Here is a 23,701-nt window from a genome sequence, read left to right as displayed (position 1 = left end):
CAACATTTACTACAGTTCTTCCTTTTCCCCACTAATTTAAGTGACCCTTTGTCATACTTGGATCAATTTTAGTGCTGTGTACAATTCCCATTGACCTTTCTATTTATTCTTGTGCTAATATCTTACTGATTTAATTACTCTAGCTTTAGAGTATATTTTTTATCTTTTGTAACATATCCAGAGTTTTTATTTTTCCCATTTTTTAAAACAACAGTCATGATTTTTTTTTTTCCAAATGGAAGTTGGAATTTGTTCTGTTACATTAAAATATTTCTGTTGAAATTTCTATTGGGATTATCCAAATTTATACATTATCTCGAGAATCAAAATTTTTACAATATGAAACATTACTATTTTGTAAGAAGCATGTCTCCAAATTAATTTATTTAAATGGTGTCCTTCAAAGTAATGTATGGATTTCATTATACCTCTTTTGAGCATTTCTTATCAAGTTTATTAACAGGTACTTTGTAGCTTGTTTTGCTCTAGTTATTCAGATCCTTCCTACCCAAATTTTCTACTTAGTTAAGAAACTGATTTTAAATTTTGAATTCTGTTAGGACTCTTCACTGATATCTCTTATTCTAATAGGTTTTTAGTGGTTCCTTTGAGGATTGCTAGGTAGCTTGTCATGTGGTCCTAAATAATGATGGTGTGTCTTTTTTATTTTAATTTTCATATCATAGTTTTTCTTTTTCTCTTGTCATATTACATTGGCCAGGATACCTACTACAATGTTGAATAGCATTAGTGACAATAATATCTTTATTTTTCTCATTTTTTAATTTGAAGAATATTTTAAAATTTCACTTTACATGTGATTTTGATGCAAATTTTTAATGACAATTTTATTCAAGGTATTTAGTTCTATTTTCACCATGTTAAGAACATTCAACTTGGAGGCAAATTAAATTTATCAAATGGTGTTTATGTATCTATTAATGTTGATTTGTTTTATCTTTTAACTTGTACTTTAAAACTTCTCTAACTTGAATTGCTTTTGTATTTCTAGCATAAAATTGTAAATTCTTAATAAAACCATACGTTTAATATTTGTAATTTTTTATTATATCACTTCTGTTCGGTGTTCATGGTTAGAGAAAATAGTAGCCATATCCCAGAAATGCACGTGTGCACACACACACACACACACAGCCAAAATAATTAAATTTATCTTTTTCATCTATTTACTCTTTGTTACCTTCTTCCTGTTTCTTATTTTATTTTTGCATAAACAGAAAACTAAGCAAATTTGCTGAGTTGTGTAACATAAATTTTTAAAAGCTATCTTCAGATACCTCTGGATAATATTTTTGGTTCTCTCATGTTGCTATTTGTCATTAAACGAAATAATTTTGTTTTTGGAAAGTGATATTTCAAGGCATTTCTGATTGTATTTAGGAATAAAGAAATATTTACTCAAAAGTATGTGGGTTTGTTTATTCCTTTTGTTATTTCCTCGCTTCCTTCTTCCTTTCCTTCCTCCTCATTCTTCTTTTATTCTCTGCTTCCCTCTTTTGTTTATTTTCCTACAGTAATGGTGAATTTGCCTTAAACTGAGCACATTGTATTCTCTAGTCCCTATTGCAGCTAGTGGAATGCAATCTCATGATGGATAGACAGGAAAATGCACAGTCTGTGACAATGGAAGGTAGTACAACCAAGGGGCTCATGGAGATCAATGGAACAAAAGCAGTTTATAAGCATCTAAGCTAAGCAGCCAAGAAAAGGCATATTGTTCTGAACACAAGCTATATCTTCACTAAACAAAATGTAATGACATGCTACTATGTATCAGGCACTATGCTAGGTTCTAAGGCAAAAAAGGAGATCAAGACTCAGACCAGGCGCCTCCTCAGAGGACTAGCAGTGTTTTAGGAGGACATATATGAAATCAGAGATTTATTACAATGGAGAGAGCATTAGATGTATGTAGAAAACGACTGGTAGGTACTGAAAGGTGACGCTAAGGCAACCTATGGAGTTTAGGACATGGTCCACAGTGTGCTGGAGAGTTACTCCAAGTCAGATATAATTCTGTTTACGACAGTTGTGTGAAAGCCATTATGTCTATTTCACATTTTATTCCTATTAAATTATTAAGCGCATGACTTACCCACTTAGTTATTTAAGTTAGGACATTTGCACTTAAATGCACAGACACTCATTTCTTTACTAGTCATCTTCTAATAACTCACTCATTAAGGCAGGCCACTTATTCAACAAAAATATACTGCCCACCTACTACGTGTCATTATTGGACTCAATTAGAAGCCAATCTGACTGAGTCCCTGACCTCGTGAAATTTACTCTCTAGTGGGGCAGACAAACATGAATCAAAATCTCTCAAATAAGTGTATAATCAAAGGACAGAAGGACAGATTTATGTGCAACCTAAACATTTAGTGATTAATTATACAGTGCTGGGTGTAAGCATGGGAGCATTAAGGGCCCAAGGGAAGGAGGAAGCCCAGAGAGTGATAATTGAGTTGAGACCTCAAGAATATTTGGGTCAAGAGACAGAGGTAAAGGGCTCCAGACAGAGGGCTCCGTGTGAGTGCAGGCCCTGTGGGAGGAAGCATGGTGCTTCTGAGGCTAAGAAAAAGGTACAGAGTTTAAGGGAGGCGTGTGCACAATTAATGAGAGCTGTTGCTCTCTGGGTCTTGTAGGCCCTTTTAAGGATTTCCTTCCTTAGAAAAATGGGGAACTCTGAAGGGCATTAAATGTGGGAGAAAATAACTGATTTCCAGGTGGCCGTAACGCAACAAATGGACTCAATGTTTTCAGCTCGTCCAACATCCCTACAGCAATTTCCCTGTATTCAATTCCCTCCTTTAACCTCCACAGGGTGAATACTGACTCTGACAACGTATACAGTATATAACATTTATTCAGTATTTTCTATCTGCCAGGCATTTTCTTAAGAGCTTTACATATATTATTTCATTTTTTTCCAGCAATCTTTTAGATTTGTATCTATTTATGTCCTCATAGCACAGACGTGGGACCTCAGGTACAAAAAATTTAAGTAATTTGTCTAAGGTCACAGAACTGTAAGATCTGTGCACTAATTTGGATTTGTGGCACTATTATCATTGTTTCCAATATGTTGTTTGGAGCTTTTGCTAATATTTCAATAGCTCTGCTGCTTGTTTTCTGAAATTCTATCATAAGTAAATGGAGTGAAAATATGAACTATGTAAACATTTCAAATAAAATGAGGTTGATATTTCAGACATTCTATGTTATATATGATTTCTGAATTTGCCTAATTGGTTTAGAATAAAAATATGAAAGAAAGGCAATGATATTGTGAGGAATACAATTTTATTTGCATATTTATTTAAATGAGATATTTGAATATTTTACATGGATTTAAGCTTAAAATCAATCACCTTTGGTGAATCATTTTTCTCTCAGAACTAAATTTGATAAGTTTGTGAATCTCAAAATGGTGAGATGTTCACATGTGTATTACTTTTTATTTCATATATATTTAGAGTGTCAGTAGGTAAGATAGGTTTGTGTCAGATTCAGTGTTGCCATAATAAGGGGATTCTATTTAAAATGTTGCATATGCATGCACAATATTACTGGCTATATATAACAGATATATGTGTAACAGTTACAAGCTTGTAAATGTTATTTAAATGAAGACTTTTAATCTACACGATTTAAATAAAATTTATTTCTATTAACCTTATATAGAGAAAAAAATTCAAAACACCAAACAATATGGTATTCAAAATATAGAACTACCAGTTAAATGCAGATTAATTTTTTAACAAGAATTCCTATGCAGTAGGCAGATAGGTCCCACATCCCATTGTGATTGACAAGCCTGACATATGGAATAGTTCACAAATTCCCAGGTGACTGACAGATGGAGAATAGAAAGGCGGATGAAGTTGCCTAGAGAGCTGAGGATGATTTCATATTCAGCGGTTTTGATCAAAAGGATTCCAGATCTCACACTAAATTTAGCACCGCTGGCAATTAGTGCATGATTTATTCAGTCCTTTCATTTGCTGGTTGACAAATGGAAAACAAGCACAAAATTAAAAATAAGTTTATTTCCAGCATTTCGGATATTTAAAATGTGTGTGTCTTTGTTTGCACATAAATTAACATGAGATGAATTTATAGTGAGATTAAATCTGAAATGGAGATGCAAGCAATAAATAAGAGCTTTTTTATGTATCGTACGGGCAGAACAGGTGTTTGAATTAAGAAATACTAATATGTTTAGCAGCACGGCTCCACCTTTAGCATTAGGGAGTTGATGGTTTCCTAAATTTAGAATAATCTTTTCACAATTTAGAGTTCTTTCGTAAGCTTCCAACATAGGTGACCATCTGTATGACAATATTAATGCTTTTCAGTCTAGTAATAGTATAAAAATAAAAACAACTCCCCGTCACCAGGCTTTCCTGCATTACAGTGAGTCACAGAAAGGCTACAGGCTTCTTTCCCTGTTTCTGAGTCTTGGATGTCCCTGGTGAATAGGCAGCAGACACCCAAATCTATCCCCGCTCATGCATTTATAAATGGGGTTACAAGATTTCAACCTTTTCTGTACTATCCTTCAAGCTAGACCATGTGTAAAGCTCTGTTTCCGGTTTCTCTTCTTATTTCATGGAACAACAATGAGAGGAGCAAGATAGACTGATGTCAACCTTCTCTTCTGTTATTTAGAATCAGAACACAACAATATCACATCCACAATTGCAAGAGAGCATAACTGTAAATTGTCCCTCCTAGGGATCCAGAGAGGCGGAGACATTTTTAAGCACATTGACTGAAGGTGTAGAAAATGAATTGAGCAAAAGCCCCATTCTTTCAGTGGTGAAAAAAAAAAAACAATTATCATAGCTGAAAGACCTTGTGATTTCTGAGTAGGTGTGTCTGTCTATCTCCTTTTAAGAAATCTTCTTGGCACTGTCTAATATAGCTGCTTAGAAAGATGAATGAATTTCTCAAAAGACGGTGGAAGCTGGAAGGATGTCTCAAGAGTGTGAGGTGCCCTATCATTGTTAATGGAACAGAAGTGGCCCATTGAGGTAGCTTGACATCAAAAGCAAACCAGGGCGAACATTTATGAAATGTTGGGCTGGCAGCAAAGCACCTGAGACTTAGGGATTGTGGGGGCAGATGTTTGGGATACTTATAGGTTCTCTTATTTGATTTGTATTCCAGGTCTGACATTCAACTTTATTTGTATTCATTATTCACAGTGGGAACTAGAATGGTTTTTAAAATAGCATAAAATCCACTTAAATTATAATGGAAAGAATTGTGTGCAATGTGATGCTTTAATTACCGTTAGGCTAACCTTGGGATATGGGAAATGTCAGTTTTCATTGGCCACATGAAGGCTGAGCCCAGGTTTTAGCCCGCAGATATGTGCAGGCAGTAGGGGAGCAGCTCATGGGCACAGCCTGCCTGAGGAGTGCCCACAGTGCTTCAAATCTGCTTTGCCTCCTCCCCACACACCCTGGAGCACCATCACCATTTCATTAGTATTTTCTTCCCCTTCTGCAATACCCTCACTGGTTCTCAGCAGCCCAAAGACATTTCCCAGGCAAATGGCTTCAGGTCGGTTATGTTACTTCTTTTTTTTTTTTTTTTTTTTTTTGAGGCGGAGTCTCGCTTTGTCGCCCGGACTGGAGTGCAGTGGCCGGATCTCAGCTCACTGCAAGCTCCGCCTCCCGGGTTTACGCCATTCTCCTGCCTCAGCCTCCCAAGTAGCTGGGACTACAGGCGCCCGCCACCTCGCCCAGCTAGTTTTTTGTATTTTTAGTAGAGACGGGGTTTCACCGTGTTAGCCAGGATGGTCTCGATCTCCTGACCTCGTGATCCGCCCGTCTCGGCCTCCCAAAGTGCTGGGATTACAGGCTTGAGCCACCGCGCCCGGCCTCTTTTTTTTTTTTTTTAATGGACCCTTCCTGGGTGGGAATGTCCTGGGTTTTCCACTCACCAAGACTGGGAACAGGGAAGCTATGATGAGCTGGTATAGATCTTAAGACTCCTCTCTCTATCAATCTATTCTTCTATTACTACTTGAAACCAGTAGCCCAAATACCATGCTATCTCCCCTGTGTTTTCTGCATGCATAAATTATTTCATCTGTAAACAGGGATTATCAGTTTTGGGCTTGTGGTTCCCTAAGAGGATGAGAACACCTTCCAAAGTAAGAAGCCATCATTCTGATTACCCTACTCTACTGAAGAGTCTGTCTCTGTTCTTTCAAGACCTGCCGTGGTGGTTAGGTATATGGTATGAAAGCAACTGGACCCGAAATTCTTCTCAATTATAAGGAGATTTTGAATTTCAATTTACCCAACTGTGTGCAAATGTAAGCCATATATGAACTGAGAGAAACAGAGACTAAATTTTTTTCTTAAGTCATGTTCCTGGAGAGTATACAGACTAAGCCTCCATGTTACAGCCTGGAGGCAAGTTATGGCATCTATACATGCCCACACAGATAAACATATTTATACAGACACTTCCATTTTTATTTATTTTACTCGAAAATATGCTCTCTGAAAATAATGAGTGTTTAATAATTTGGGGAATAACTACATTTTAAAATACATGTTGCCTTTCCTTCAGTGTGCCATTTATTTTTCCTAACTAATCTGTTGAACTGAATTGAACTGTTCATAATTGCTCCTGTTTAAGCTATAAAATTTACAATGTCATATGGTTCAACTTAGTAAAATCACAGTATTAGATGGGAGAAAGGTGGCTATACCTCCATTCCACTATTGGAGAGAAAAGAAAGCAGGCAATACTTTCTAATACCTTATTAGTTATGCAAAGAACTATAAAAAGAATCTATCTCAACTGACACACAAGATTTTTTCTTGTTGCATACTTTCTCATCATAGTAAAAACCTGTGACAAATATAAATGCTTTATTTATTTATTTACTTATTTATTTATTTATTTTTGAGACAGGGTCTCACTTTGTCACCCAGGTTGGAGTGCAGTGGCAAGATCTTAATTCACTGCAGCCTTGACCTCCTGGGTTCAAGTGATCCTCCTGCCTTGGCCCTCCAAGTAGCTGGGACCACAGGCCCACACCACCATGCCCAGCTAATTTTTCTGTGTTTTTTGTAAAGACGAGGTTTCACCGTGTTGCCCAGTCTGGTCTCAAACTCTTGAGCTCATGCAACCCGTCTCAGCCTCCCAAAGTGCTAGGATTACTGGTGTAAGCCACCTCAACTGGCCTAAATGTTTAATGTTTTAATTTGCTCTATATTACCTGTATGCACTGTGATACTGTAACATCGTAAGAAGAAGGAAAGCGAAAAATGTAACACTCACTGAATGACTCTTATGTGCCAGGCACTCAGCTTGGGGTTTTAGCAAAACATTAACTATTCTTCTCAGTTTTCTATAGTTCTCTGAATGAAATGTTTAACAAAATCTGAAGTATATGTTTAATCTCAGCATTTGTCTAAATATGACCACCCAACATAGTCATCTCTCGCCACATGTGTCTATTTATGTTTATATTTAAATTTATCAAACTCAAGTAACTTAAAATATTAGTTAATTCTGTAATAAAAGGAACATTTCAACCACTCAATAGCCATATGTGGCTAGGGGTTATACCATTAGAGCAAAATCAGAAAGTTATCCTCATCTCAGAGAGTTTCACTAGACAATGGTGGTCCAAGTCAATCTTTCAAAGGATATATTGGTCAACAAAGTTTTCATAACTTCATTAAACCCCTGGCAAGCTGGTGGCCTACGTCTATTTTTAATTATTTATCATTTCTAGAGGCCAAACACTAAAATGACATATTTCTTAAAACATAATTTACAAAAGAATAAGCGACAATTTCCTTGAAAGTATGTAACATGAGATACTTAATAAACAAATAACACTCCCCAAAACTCTCCCTACTTTTGAACAATGATATAGACAGAGTGCATATATGACAGTTTATGTGACACACTCTCCACTCTTGATCTTAAGCGGTTCTTTCATGTCAAATGAAGTAGTTTCTAAATAACACATCTAGTGAAATCAAAAGTCATCTTTTCTGGGAGGAAAAGAAAAACAAATGTTTCCACAGTGATACAGAAATACAGAAAACTGTTCAGAAGAAACATTAAAACAGTAAGTGATCAAACATAGGTGATAATTCAAAAATCAGAAAAACTTGGAAGATTTTAACAATAGCTTTATGCTTTCAAATAAATACTTTGCAAATGTCACTGGGTGCGGTGGCTCACGCCTGTAATCACAGCACTTTGGGAGGCAGGCAGATAAACTGAGGTCAGGAGTTCGAGACCAGCCTGACCAACATGGAGAAACCCCATCTCTACTAAAATTACAAAAAAATTAGCCGAACATGGTGGCGCATGCCCGTAATCCCAGCTACTCGGGAGGCTGAGGGAGGAGAATGGCTTGAACCTGGGAGGTGGAGGTTGCGGTGAGCTGAGATTGTGCCATTGCACTCTAGCCTGGGCAACAAGAGTGAAATTCTGTCTCAAAAAAACAAAAAACAAAACAAAAAAAACTTTGCAAATGTCTCTTTGAAATGCAAAGATTAATAATCTAATCTGAAACACATCAAAGAGATAGATAAGGGAAAGCATCTTTTTTATTTTGAGATGAAAAATTTGCTTACCTGGTATAGATGCTGGGAAGTTCTGCTTACTAAGCACCTCATATAAAATTAGGGCACCAAAATTACTGTTGAATGAATGAAAAGAGTATCAGGCTGAGGAGTTTTACAGAGTAGGGTATCTGACTGTTAGTTTCAGTTCACGAAGAGTTGAGAATTGTGACCAGTTTTCTGCACACTGAAAAGCCTAACAAAAGTGATCTAATCACTATCCACCCTTCATAAGCATACATTTGTTGCTACTAATCCTTTTTTTACTCAGATATTTTAATGATATTCCCACAAAATTCTCTATTTGCCTTGCCATACTTTAAGCAAATATACATATCTCTTTTGCAACAGCCACCAAACATTAACCATATTCCTTGTTCTCTCTTTTCTGAGGAACTTCTTTCTGCCAGTCTGTTCTTTTTTTCTTTTTTTTTTTTTTGCATCTCAATCTACTATCCATCATCTGTCTTTCTCATCACCTCCCACTGTCTGAAATGAAGCTGAGAATAGACATACATAATGCTTCAACAATTACAGCTGGAAAAACCTTACCAGCATGGCTCTCGACAGAAGGGATGACAAGCCCTGATTTCTCATTTGTCCCCATACATTTAGATCCAGAAACTAAGAAAAACTTTTCAATTCCCAATCATATTGATCATGGAGGAAAGTCATCTGGTGAATCAATGGTAAATACTGCTAAATTAAATGAAAACACGAGGGATATTTTTCCTCATTTTTCCTCTTGTTTTAAGATTATTTTATTTCCTTTTGCACTAGGTTAGTTTTGCTGGCAATCCCATGCCATGTTAGAACTCTTCATAAATTAGGAGAAAACATACCAAAATTTTAAAATAAGTCTATCATTCTGTTAGTACTGGCAAATCATATAGTTTCCTTCCGGTTTATTCTAAATATCACTGTTGCTATCCTTATCCCCTACTTTGGTGAAATTACCAAAAGACAATTCAAGTAAGTGATTATACGCCTGTCACAAACTGTATCAGAGTTTCATTTTGTGCTCTCCCCAAGCACAAACAAATATGATCATTAAGGAGCATTTATTAGTGATCTAATTTGTAGGGTAATGTGCTAGGAGATAAAGACAAAGAGTTATGTTAAGGTCAGCCTTACAATGAAAACAGGCGAGCGAGCAAGCGAGTGAGGGAGAGAGAGCAAAAGTGCCAGGAAGAGATGGCCAGATATCAAAGTTTTTAACCATTAGTTCATTCAGAGGGCAAAACCTTTTTTAGAACGAAAAATTAAAGGCTTACAATATGTAAGCAACACCGTTGGGGTGGTTTATGTGAAAGCTACTCACTGTGTTCTTAGGGTGAGATGTCTTCTAGCAACAGACCTGGATTTTCAGAGTTGTCTGAATTCTGGAGAAGGACCTTGGCAAAATGGAGAAAAGAAAAAGAATCTGGAGAAAGAGGAAGAGATTATACATCTCTTGTTAGTTGAGATAAGGCTCAGACAGAAAAAAAATGATTAATTACTATTATTAATCTCTAAGACCATCCTGTCCATCTCATTTTATTCCTCTTTGCTACTTGTTATTCATGCACATCTTTAGAAGGCATATGTCACAAGTCTATACAAAAGCCTGTACTAAATAAATGGATGGGTGGTCAGGGAAGAAATAGTATTAGTTGGGGAAATAGACATCACATCTTTTCCACCTTTTGAGACAACTCAAAGGACTAAAATCAAAAATAAAATCTGACAAGAGAAAATATACCCAGAAGGTAGAAGTTACAAAGGAAAGCATTGAGGGTTATAAGTAAATAAAATAAATATAAAAGAATGTGGACTCATGCACTATTTGGCATTAAAAAACTGAGTGTTTCTAGGACACAGAAAATGAAACTAAAGCAATGATAAGATTAAGCACTGTGTAATATAATATTCAAAATGAGTGAAAATAAAGATAGTTTAGGTGATACCTGTATCCAAATATTTTCAAGGGAGCCAAGGTGAGAAATTCCAAAAATGTCATATATTGTGATATTGGCCAACCTCCAGTTGTCCTATTAAATAAAAAAGCAATGAACTACTTGATGTTATAAGAAATACGTAATTGCGGCAGAACTGTAAATTAAGTCCAACAGAAATCTTTAAAAATAATTACTCTTGCAGAAAGTTGGAATACACGTAGCTTTCACTGTTCCTCCCACTAAGCGCAACTATAAACCTTGAATGTCAAATATAAAACAAGCATAATGATCCCAAAAGGTGGAAAGAGGAAGGAAGAATGGCTGGGGACTCTGCTATCCGAGAACTGACAAAGTGGAGAGTTACTTGGGCTTTCATTTTGCTTTATATATCTCTAGATACATATTGGGGAAGCCAGCAGCCAGGAAATGCCTAAGAATACAGACAAAAAGAACACCAAGAAAAGCTTGATCACTCTAACAAAAGGACCCAGAGAGGGGCAGCCTAGCAAGACAAAAGCAAACTTTTATTCGACAATAACTGCTCTACTTTTCCAAACATAAAGAAAAGGCTAGGGCCCAGCCACCATGCCTGCAAGCCTGGTAGAGCATCTGAACTTCAAGGTTGTGATAAGGTGACCCAACCACACTGTTTGGATGGTGTCTGAGAATGCTGAGTAGGGATCTCAGACTTTTATTCTTGCAAGGTAGTAACAAATCTTCCAGCACTCCCCTTACACCCCACCCTGTATCAACAGAAACCACATGGACAGTCTTAGACTTTTATCTACATACTACTGAAATGTGGTTGGAGGCCTGGTGAAGAGTCAGGATGTCTAATGCAGTAAAGTGGTAATGAGCTACCCTTATACCCCTGAGAAACATACTGCCATTGTGTTAGTCGAGGCCAATACCATCACCACTAATGAGATGCCCCTCACCACAAATCAACAAACAGTTAGTACAGAACTTGGGCTTCCTCTGAAATTCTAACCCAACCTTTCAGTGAAAAGGCAGTGGCCTTTTTCTGACCCTTCATCCCCTGACATTGAGCAGCGTAACAAGAGTTGCTGAAACATGAGATTTAAATAAGGTTCACAGTCTCTCAATGTAATACCTAACATGAATAGGTTTCATCAAAAAACAATCCTCATATCAAAAACCAGGAAGATCTCAACTTTCAATAAGAAAAGAAAATTGACAGATGCCAACATCAAGATGACACAGGTGTTAAAATTATCTGACAAGGGCTTTAAAAAGCCAGCACAAAAATGAAATGAGTAATTACAAACACACTTAAATAGAAAGTCTCAGAAATGAAACAGAAAGCCTAAGCAAATAAATAAAAGATATAAAGAAGAATCAAATAAAAATGTTAGTACTGAAAAACATAATTAACAACAAATTCTTAATGGATAGGCTCAATAAGAGAATTGACAGCAATCAGGGACTTACGAGACTATAAAAAAGATCTAACATTAATGTCAATGGAGTCCAAAAATGAGGAGCAGAGAACGTAGAGCTGAAACGGTTTTTGAAGTATGATTGAAAATTTCCAAAATTTGTCAAAATTAATAAGCCTGCAGATTCAAAAAGCAGAGTAAACCCCGAAAAAGTTAAACCCAAATAATTCCATGTCCAAGACACACCACACTGAAACTTTTAAAATTAAATGGGAGGAGAATAAAGGGACATAAAAAGAGGTAAGATTTTTACACTTCACTTAAAGTGATAAAAAAAATTGACATAGTAGATTGGGGTAAAAATGTAATATTAATAGCAATCACTAAAAGAGATACATAGAAATATACTTTAAAGTTTATACTATATATAAATCAAAATGAAATTTCAAAAAATGCTCAACTTAATAGGAACCAAAAAGAAAGCTAGGGGATTAAAAAAAAGAAAGAGAAAAAACAGAGCAAAAACTATATAATGACCAGTTTACACTCTAATCCCTAATTATATTAAATGTAAATGATCTAAATACACCAATTAAAATACAAAGATTGGTAGCATGGATTTAAATAAACAACCCAATTATATACTGTCTACAAGAAGGCCATTTCCACAATTGTACTTAGACATTTCAACAAACTTCTCACAACAAGTCATAGACAACTGTCCAGATAATCAGCAAAAATATAGTACTCAGAATCACCATCCATCAACAGGATCACACTTATATCAAGTGCCCACAGAATATATTCCAACGAAGACCACATCCTAGGCTTTAAAACAGATTTTAACAAATTCAAAGAAATTGAAATCATCAACAGTTTGGTTTTTGACTACAGTGGAATCAAACTAGATATCAATAACAAACAAACAAAAAAAGAAAAAGTACCAAACAACTGTAACCCAAAAAACACACTGCTAAATATTCATGAGTCAAAGAAAAAAATTAAAGGAAAATCTAAAAGCACATTGAATGCAAGAAAATAAAAATACAACATGTTAAAATTTGTAGATGACAGCTCAAGCAGTGTTAGAAAAGGAAATTTACAGTACTAAACATTCATATTAGAAAAGAGGAAAAGCATGGCACGGTGGCTCAGCCTGTAATCCCAGCACTTTGGGAGTCTGAGGCAAGTGGATCACCTGAGGTCAGGAGTTCAACACTAGCCTGTCCAATATGGCAAAACCCTATCTCCACTAAAAATGCAAAAATTAGTCAGGCATGGTGGCACACGTCTGCAGTTCCAGCTACTCAGGAGGATGAGGCAAGAGAATTGCTTGAACCCAGGAGGAAGAGCTTAACTGAGATGGCACCACTGCCATCTGGGCAGCCTGGGCAACAGAGCGAGACTCTGTTGCCAAAAAAATAAAAAAAATAAAAAAAAGGAAAAGTCTTATGTCAGTAATCTAAGCTCCCACTTCAAGAAAATAGAACAGAAAAATGTAAACCTAGCAGAAGAAAAGATATAACAACAGAAATAAATGAAATTGAAGACAAAAAAAGAGAAAAGACAATGAAACAATGGTTTATTTTAACAAAAATCAATAAAGCTGACTAGCCTTTAGCTATCCTGACAAAGAAAAAAAAGAGAGAAGCCACAAATTACTAATATTAGGAATGAAACCTGGGATATTATTACAGACTCTGCAGACTTCCAAAGGATAATATGAAAATGTTAGAAATAACTCTACAAACATACATTTGATGACTTAGATGAAATTAATCAATTTCCTGAAAATCAAAAATGATGCAAACTCACCCAACATAAAATATACAACTTTAATAGCTTTATAACTATTTGAAATTTTAATTCATAATTAAATTCCCCACCTTCCTCCACCTGGAGAAATCTTCAGATCAAAATGTTTTCATTGGAGAATTCTGTCAAACATTTAAATAAGAATCAGCATCAATTCTACACAATCTCTTCCAGTAAGTGGAATAAGAAGAGACACTTCCAGTATGTTATGTGAAGCCAGTAATACTCTTCTATAAGAATCATATGGGCAATATCACAAAAGAAAATTACAAAACCCTCATAAATATAGAGGCTGAAATTGTCCACAACATATTAGCATATAGAACTCAGCAATATATAAAAATAATTATACAATATGATTGAGTGAGATTTCTTCCACAGATACAAGGCTGGAACAACAGTCAAAAGTTAATTAACGTAATCCATATTAACAAACTAAAGAAGATAAATAGTAATATCATTTGATGGTAAAAAAGAACATTCAACAAAATTCAATGTCCAATCGTGATAAAAAAAACTCAGAAAACTAGAAGTAAAGGGGACTTTTTCAACTTGATTGAAAAAATATACCAAAATACTATAGCTAACCACATCCCTAATGGTGAAATATTGAACACTTTCTCTCTAAGATCAGGAAGAAAGTAAGGATGTTCTTTCTTACCAACTTATTCAATATAGTGCTGGAAATTTTAGCTGGCATGGTAAAGCAAAAGAAAAAATGGCATATAGATGAGAAATGAAGAAATAAAACTCTCTCTATTTGCAGATGACATGACGGTTTCCATAGAAAATCTAAAGGAGTAAAAAAACCCTAGAACTAATCAATGAATTCAGCAAAGTTGCAGGATAAAAGATCAAGACACCGCATCAATTGCATTTTTATACTAGCAGTGAAAACATGGAAATAAATTAAAATTCGATACCATTTAAAATCAACCAAAAAATTGAAATATACAGGTGTAAATCTAATGTATAGGAGGTGAATGCTAAGAAGTGAAAAAACACTAATTAAAGGGATCAAAGAAAAGTAAATAAATGGAAAAACATAATGTGTTCATGGATTGGAAGACAACATGGTAAAGTTGTCAATTCTTCTCAAATTGATGCACAGGCTTAAGCAATTCTGATCAAAATCCAAGCAAGATATTTTTATAGATAGAGAAAAGACCTAAACTTTTGTGGAAATTCAAAAGAATTAGAACAGCTAAAGCAATTTTAAAAAATAAATATAAAATAAAGGCATTATTGTACTTGTTGTCAAGACTTATTATGTAATTATAGTCATCAAGATCGAGTTATATTGGCAGTCTACAGTCAGATCTATGTAACAGAATAGAAAATCCAGAAATTGTCAAAAAACAATATTTCAATATTATAAATCATATTGATCATCTTGTATTGGTCTAAGATACAAAAGCAATTCAATGCAGAAAAAAATAGTTTATTCAACAAATAGTGCTAGAGTAATTAGATACTCATAAGCAAAAAAGAAAAAGGAAACAAGATTTTAAATCTAAACCTCACACTTTATCCAAAGCTAACTCAAAATGGATCATATACTTAAATGTAAAACATAAAACTAAATAGGGGAATGGAAGAGATAGTGTGAAGTTGGTTAATAGATGAAAAATTATAGCTAGATCAAGAGAGTAAGTTCTAATGTTCTATAGTACTATAGGGTGACTATAATTAATAATAATTAATTGTATATTGTCACAGTTAGAAGAATATTTTGAATGTCCCAACACAAAGAAATGAGAAATGTGTGAGGTGATGGATATGTTAATGACCTTGATGGGATCGTTATACATTGTATACACGTATGAAAATATCACACTGTGCCCCATAAATATGTAAAATTAGTATATGCCAATTAAAAATAGTAATAAAAGCAAAAAATGTTTAGGAAAAAATGATAGATAAAATCTTCAGGTACTAAGAGTTCTTAGACATGCCACCAAAAGCACAAAAGGATAATTGATAAATTAGAACTTCATCAAAAGTAAAACCATTTGTTCTTTGGAAGACCCTGTCAAAAGAAATGGAAGAAGAGCTACAATCTTGGAGAAAATATTTTCAAACCACATTTCTGACAGAGAACTCATATCTAAAAATATGTAAAGAACTCTTACAACTCAGTGGTTAAGAAACAATCCAATAAGAAAATGGGCAAAAGACAGGAAGAAATGTTTCACGAAAGTGGAGCTATGAATGGCAAATATGCATGTGAAAAGACGTGCAAATCACTAGCTTTAAGAGATAGGCAAATTAAGACCACAATTAGATATCACTACACACCTATCAGAATAGCTAACATAAAAGTGGTGACAACACCAAATGCTAGGCAAGATGCTGAGAAACTAAATCTCTCAAGCACTGCTGATGGAAATTTCCAGTGACCTCTTGGGAAACTAGTCTGGAAGTTGCTTTAAAAAGGAAATATATGTTTACCATGCAATCTAGTTTTTGTACTCTTGGGCATCTGTCCCAGAGAAATGAAAATATATTTATGCAAAAATCCTGTACATCATTGTTCATAATAGCCAAAAAGTGGGCAAAGCCAAATGTCTCTCAATGAGTGAATTATTAAACTCACTGGGACACCCACACCAGGCAATACCACTCAGTAATGAAAAGGACTGAATTACTGACACATCCAACAAACTGGATTGTTGAACTCCCTTTTGCTGATAATTCCATTGATGTAATACTTTCAGAGGACAAAACTACAGAGTTGAAAAACAGATTAGTGTTTGACTTTGGTTTGGAATGGTGGGGGAGGTAGAAAGGGGTCAGGGCCACTATAAAAAGGGAAGAGGAGAAAGATCTTTGAGATGAAGGAATATTTATCTGTCTTGATCAGGATGGTGACTATACACGTGATTAAAATGACATAGAAGCAAACATATGCTTTATTGCAATGTGAACTTCTTGATTTTCATAGTTATACTATATAAGCTCTAATCGTGAGGGCAAACTGGATGAAGAAGACACAGGAACTCCCTGTGCAATGTTTGCAACTTCCCATGAATCCATAATTATTTCAAAATAATATGTTTAAGAAATAATAACTAGTCTTCAACCTTCAATATCTTTAAAATAATGACTAGTTTTCAACTTTCAGTATCTTTCTGACAGAATTGCCTTTTTATTGACGAAAATAAGCGATGGGAACATTCTAGTCCAGTGATTATAAAGATGGTCCTAGGACCAGCAAGAGCAGCAACATCAGCACCACCTGGGAACTCACGAAAAATGCAAATACTCAGCTTGACTTCAGACCCACTCAATCAGACACTCGCAGAGTGGGCCTAGCAGTTTCTGTTTTAAGGAGCCTCCTGGTGAATCTGATGCATGTTGAAGTTTGAAAACCACTGGCCCAGGGCCAAGAAGTCCTGGTCTTGAGCAAGATCATGACTATAGCCTGAAGAAAAGCCATATTCCCTCTGGCGTGGCTGTATCCACACTCTCTCCATAGCCTGTGAAAATTAACAAAGTGCTGCGTGTCATACTCCACAGACTCCTCCTTATGATCATCCACTTGAAATCATTAAACGTGAATGCTGAGTATTTCAAAGTATACATATGCAAAGTTATTATAACTAACTCAACTTTACGCTATTATGATTCAACTCTTCATTCACTCTAGTCCCGGATTTATTTAAAACTCTAAAATGTTAAATTCAAGGTCATATCTAGACACAGGTGCCTTTCAATAATGTAAAATTAGAATCATACTACTTTCCTGCCCACCTCACAGGATTTTTGTTAAATCATATGAGATAATTTACGTGAAGGATCTGTGAAATACTTCCACAACCTACACAAATAGTCTTTATTATCACGATCAATTATATATTTCAATACTTAATAATAAATATTTTATCAATATTCTCAATATGCACTTATCACTTCTTAGCCAATTCTCACGTGGCCAGTGGTTTACATATGCTGTCCCTAACCTTCACAAGAGATGTTCATTACAGATAGTTGTATCTACATATGGGCATGTTGACTCTGAGAGGAGGGATAAATGCCTGTGGACTCATCATTGCTGGTCAAATTCAGATTTGAAGCAGATAGCAGATTCCAAATATGGCACTGTTCTTCCTCACTGCGTCTCTGGCCTTCTCAGTCACAAAGACACTTACTGGACACCAAAAAAGAAAAAAAAAAAACATTAAGCAGTCAGCTGATTTTCTTACTTTTCGGTCCAAAACATATTCAAGTTATCAACTGTGCATAGCCATTGTCAATTGCCAATAAACGTAGCAAAAAGAGAAATGATTGTGTGTGTGATTGCACACACGTAATGATAGAACTATCTCATGTTAGAAAGTGGGTTTGCATCTAGAGTTAAAACTGAAAGAAAGTTAACAGCACTTTTTGTGGGAGACTCCTTGACAAAAGCTGAATTTTATGAGTTTTCTTTGTGAAGAATAAAAGGGAGTTTATTGTAACAGGAACAGTGGAAAGAACTAAGGGGGAAGAAAAGAAGATATGCCAGTAAATAGTTAAGCTGACTTTCTAGGAAACATTCCCAAATGGTGAACAAATTCCTATTTATTTAAATAAAGTGATACATCTATGGAAATAGGATGCAAGTATTTTGTATTATAATCACATTCTCGTGTCCATGGCTTTGAAAATTACTAATAGCCCCCAAACGTACATAAGTTCAGGGACTCAAAGTAAATTTAGAGAAGATGGTCAAGTAATGCAATAGCTGGGGATGAGCAGGAAGCCACTGCCAGGAAAGACAGAAGGCAGCAGGCTTCGGATGTATTTGGTAATAGGCCTGCTGTTTATGCACACAGGTCAAACTGAAAGCATGTTCTATTACATAAGGGTGATGAACCTGCTCAACACATTTCCTCTATTGGCAGGTGAAACTAAATTTATTTAAATGGCATAATCTAAATTTCTGTCTGAAGAGAATTCACTAAAAAAAAAAAAAAAAAAGACATTCCATGCCAAGTTTAGTGCCCTCCACAGAGACAGCTCACTGCAAAATAGTTACTCCAACCATTAAAATGATCCTGATTTGGATCCAAATACTGAATAATAAAAATGCTAGATTTTGGGAGAGTACATTCTTTGCAAAAGTGTGATAAGAGGTGGGAACAATCCAGGGGGATAAAGTAATGGAATTCTACAAAGGCCAGCAAGGGGAAATGGAAAATATTTAATGACAAATTAATGTATGCCCAAGGGTTAGGAATGTCACATACCAGTAAGTACAGCTGGAGTGAACAAAAGTCAAAGTGGATAAATCAGGAGGTGCAGAAAGCAATCAGGGTATGAGAGAGGAATATGTGAAATATAAAACACTACATCCAGATGTAACAGAGGAGATTATAGAATGAATTCAAGTGTAAAAAATATATAAGAAAAGCAAAGAAGAAAAATGAAAAGAAGATTGCAGGAAAGTTTAGATAAATATCAGAACATTTTTCAAAGAACTAAGGGTTAAGAGGTCAGCATAAGAGACAGTAAAAGTTGAAAGACAGAGACAGATAATGTATTGACCAGATGGTGGAATCTAAAGAATTAAATACATCCTTTCATTTATTTTTCACAAAAAAATAAGGGAGTGAGTGCATGGAGGCATGAGACAGATTCAGGCAGTGTTTGCTGAAATGATGTGGTGGCTGAAATGAATGATCAAGGAATTAGGATGTATGAGAGTAAATAAGTTTCTCATTCTTTTTTCCTTTTACTCAAAAGACGTTAGTAAATGTTAAACTTGGGTATCAGAGAAAACATCATAGAATAAATCTAAGCCTAAAAAGAAAATTAAATTCTCTGTATCTTAACCTTTACAGTATATCTTGTTTATATTCTGTTTAAACTGCTTGAGTTGAAAGTGTCCTGTTTTGAGAAAAAATTCCCTCCTATATATAAGTGTATAAACGTGTGTGTGTGTGTGTGTGTGTGTGTGTAAGCTGACTTTCTAGGAAACATTCCCAAATGACAAACAAATTCTTATTTATTTAAATAAAGTAATAAATCTATGGAAATAGGATGCAAGTATTTTGTATTACAATCACATTCTCTTGTCAATGGCTTTGAAAAGTACTAATAGTCCCCAAATGTTCGTAAGTTCAGGGACTCAAAGTTTAGGAAAGATGGTCAAGTAATGTAACAACTGATCATAAGCAGGAAGTCACTGCCAGGAAAGAGAGAAGACAGCAGGCGTTGGGTGGATTTGGTAATAGGTAATTTGGTACACACACACACACACATTTATACACTTATATATGGTATATGGGAGGGAATTTTTTTCACAAAACACATATATACAAAATATGCATATGCGTCGTTCTGTACATGGGTATATATATATGTGTGTATATATACACACATACATACATTTGTATGTGTGTATACATACAAACACATACACACATTAATTTCTCTCTATATACACATACATATAAAACATATACCAATACACCTGTATCTATATACTTACATACATATGCAGAGATACAAAATGTCTATTTGGAAATAAAAACGTACATGAATTCAATTGACTAGAAACCCCCCTTCTTGACCGCAATGTACTGTGACATTTGAACAGTTGAAATAACTTTAATAGTGTCTTTTGTTCTTTTCTCACCTAAATGCTCTGGATGGCTTATTTTGGGAACACATTTTATCCGAAAAATCATTGGTTGTAAAGATGATCCTTTGAGGCTTCCAAGAGAGTTATTTGCCTGATTTGTTTTCGGCCTCAGTACCTGACTGAGCATTTACATACTTTAATGTGAATTTTAAATGGCAGACCCCATGAAAACCCCGTTTCTGAAACAATGCCCTAGTGGCAAAATGCCCCCACTCTCCACTGTACCAGAAAGGCTTCCTCCCCATGCATCCCCTTGACTACTGCTGCCTGCGTGTGCCTTCCCCTCTCATTCTCTCTGGAGCCTGGACGTTCATCCTTTGTACTCTCTCTGGGAGGAAAACCTGCCTGTTGGTTGACTTCTCCATCCATCACTCATATTCCCTCTGACTTTCTCCCACACTTGTATCTTAAAATTTAAGTATATTTTTGCATTATTCAATTACACTAGAAGTTAACTGATGACAGACTGCGTGCCTAGGCCATCTCTGCATCCAGCATAGAAACTATGTTTAACAAATTACAGAAAAAATGAATGGTCCCGTCTAGGCAGAACCTAAGTGACACAGTTTGGATATGTGTCCCCTTCCAAATCTCAAGTTGAATGATAATTCCCAATGGTGGAGGGAGGTGGGGTCTGGTGGGAGGTGTTTGGATCATAGGGGTGAATCCTTCATGAATGGCTTGGGCCATCCGCTTGGTGATAAGTGAGCTCTTGCTCTGAGTTCACATGAGATCTGGTGGTTTAAAAGTGTGTGCCCCTCACCCTCACTCTCTCTCTCTCTCTCGCTCTCTCTTGCTTCTGCTTTCACCATGTGAAATGCCTGCTCCTGCTTCACCCTCCACCATGAATAAAAGCTTCCTGAGGCCTCTCCAGAAGCAGATGCAATTATTTTTCCGATAAAATTTGTTCCCAAAATAAGCTATCCAAAGCGTTTCAGTGAGAAAATAACAAAAGACACAGTTAAAGTTTCCATCAACAGAAGCAGGTGCTGTTGCCATGTTTCCTGTACAGCCTGCAGAACTATGAGCCATTAAATCTCTTTTCTTATAAATTACCCATTCTCAGGTATGTCTTTATAGCAATGCAAGAATGGTCTAATACATATTTCACATTGCATGCCTGTATCAAAGCATCTCATGTAAGCCATAAAGATATACACTATGTACCCACAATGTTTTTTAAAAAGAATGGCCTAATACACTGAACATGCACGGCAGCTATGTATTATCTTCATTCAGGAGCTAAAAGCCATCTGTTACAATGTCTTCAAATATATGTTGAATTTATAATGTGAACATACAGAGCCCTTGTTATCTACATGGTTATATAGGTGTGATAGAGTGTTAGTGTTTCAATATATAGGCATGATTTTAAAGTAAATAAAATTGAATTGTAGGTCTTTATTCTGTTCAGCATCATATGTTAGTCCTTAACGAAAGCTCATGGAAACTGGTCTTCAGTCCTCTCTGTCCATCTAAAGTCCCCATATTCATACCAAGATGATGGGTGTGTCAAGACTCAAGGGCAAGGACATTATTGGATTATTGACTGGAAAATACATCTTTTGCTGCACCTGATAAAAATGTTAGAGACTCTTGAGTCTGCAGGCTATAGCTTCTTTGGATTGCTTTAATCACATTTTACTGTCACAGTAAGAGATTTGGCGTGGCCTCCTCTCTGGAGGAACTTAAGGCCTCAGGTGGGTTGCTCCATAAAGGTTTTTTCTGAGAACCAAAGCATTTCTTTAGATTCTAAAAGACTTAGTTATGGGAAAGTTTCTTATAATTTCTTCACACTCATATAGCATGTATCTAATACACATTGCTAGACTTTTACATTTTGACTAATAGCTTGAAATTTTTAAAAAGTTAAACATTCATTAGCTCATGATAGTAAGATTATAGGGAAAAAAACGCTTACTTATAACAACTAATACTATAAATTTGGGGTTTTCTTTGGAGCTCATATTTACCTAATAGTTCATATAATTAGTTGGGAAAAAGAGTAACTAACTTTTCAATAGACTCATGTCGAGTTCTATTACTATGTATGGCAGATAATTCAGGTGATGAAATGCTACTGTGTTCTTTGAAAAATTCATTCCTTAAAAAAAAAACTTCTTATAAAGCCATATGCAAGGAAATCTTTGAAGCTGCTGGCAGCCCACCATTTCTATCTATGGCAACAAAAGACCACAAACCTCTGGAGCTGGAGAGGGATTTGAGTAATCAGGAACAAAATGACAAAACATCTAGAAACTTACAAGTTAATTCAAGTGAGTCACCATGAGACACACACATGTATAAGATTTAGTCTAACACATTTGATGGCTTGATTGACTATTTAAAGGAAATCATGAAACAAAATTACAAAAGGAATTTACGGATACAATTTCTCTTTCTCAATTTCTCTTGAATTGAGAAAGGCTTTTTATACATGGTGCTATATAAATGGAGACAAACCCAGAGGGTCAACAATTATACCATGAAGCATGATCCAAATGATAGAAAAAGAGCAATATTTTACAAACCAAAAGAAATAAGGAAAAAATAAAACATTATTCCAGCCTGTTCCATGTTCAAATACAATTTCACAGCTTCAGCATGGGGAGTCAATAAAATGGCATCAGGGAAAGTCGATCCAGGTGTTTGAGATGATTATGAAAGTAGTCTTATTATTATTTAGAAACAAACAACTTTGTGTTCACAAGAAAATAGAAGGAAGACAGCTAGCTGCTTCCAGCTGCACTGTATTTTCAAAATTTCCTAAATATTGCCGGGTCCCCAGGAAATGGAATTGATTCTTGCAAATTGGAGTTATGTACTACCATTAAGTGTGACACTATCTTGTATGGCACTGTCAAATCTCAGCCCCCACACATTGCCAAGACCAACTTCACACAAGTATAGTTTGATGGAGCTTCATCCCCACATCATGCTGTTCCCTGCCCTACCTCCCTGATGCCTCAGGAAACGGGGACCACGAGGTACACAGGATTGCAGAATGCAGAGCTGGGGAGAACAGGGAGGTTGGTGCTCCTGGGGCCACCCTTGACTGACGGAAGACAAGGGCCGATGGATAAATTCTTCACCTCTCATCTACCACAAGCTGATTCTAAGACACATTTTTCAAAACTCCCTGAAAGATTAAACAATGAGTCACCCTTAGTGGTGGCCGACAACATCACATTTCACATAAACTTCCTTCTCACAACACAAGCAGTTGGATCAAGGTTTTCATGCAGGAGGACACAGATTAGATACATCACAGTTAGAATTTTTTTT

This window comes from Trachypithecus francoisi, unplaced genomic scaffold, assembly GCF_009764315.1.
Source record: "Trachypithecus francoisi isolate TF-2019V2 unplaced genomic scaffold, Tfra_2.0 Lachesis_group17, whole genome shotgun sequence".
Classification (NCBI taxonomy): Eukaryota; Metazoa; Chordata; class Mammalia; order Primates; family Cercopithecidae; genus Trachypithecus; species Trachypithecus francoisi.
This window is presented reverse-complemented; position numbering follows the sequence as displayed.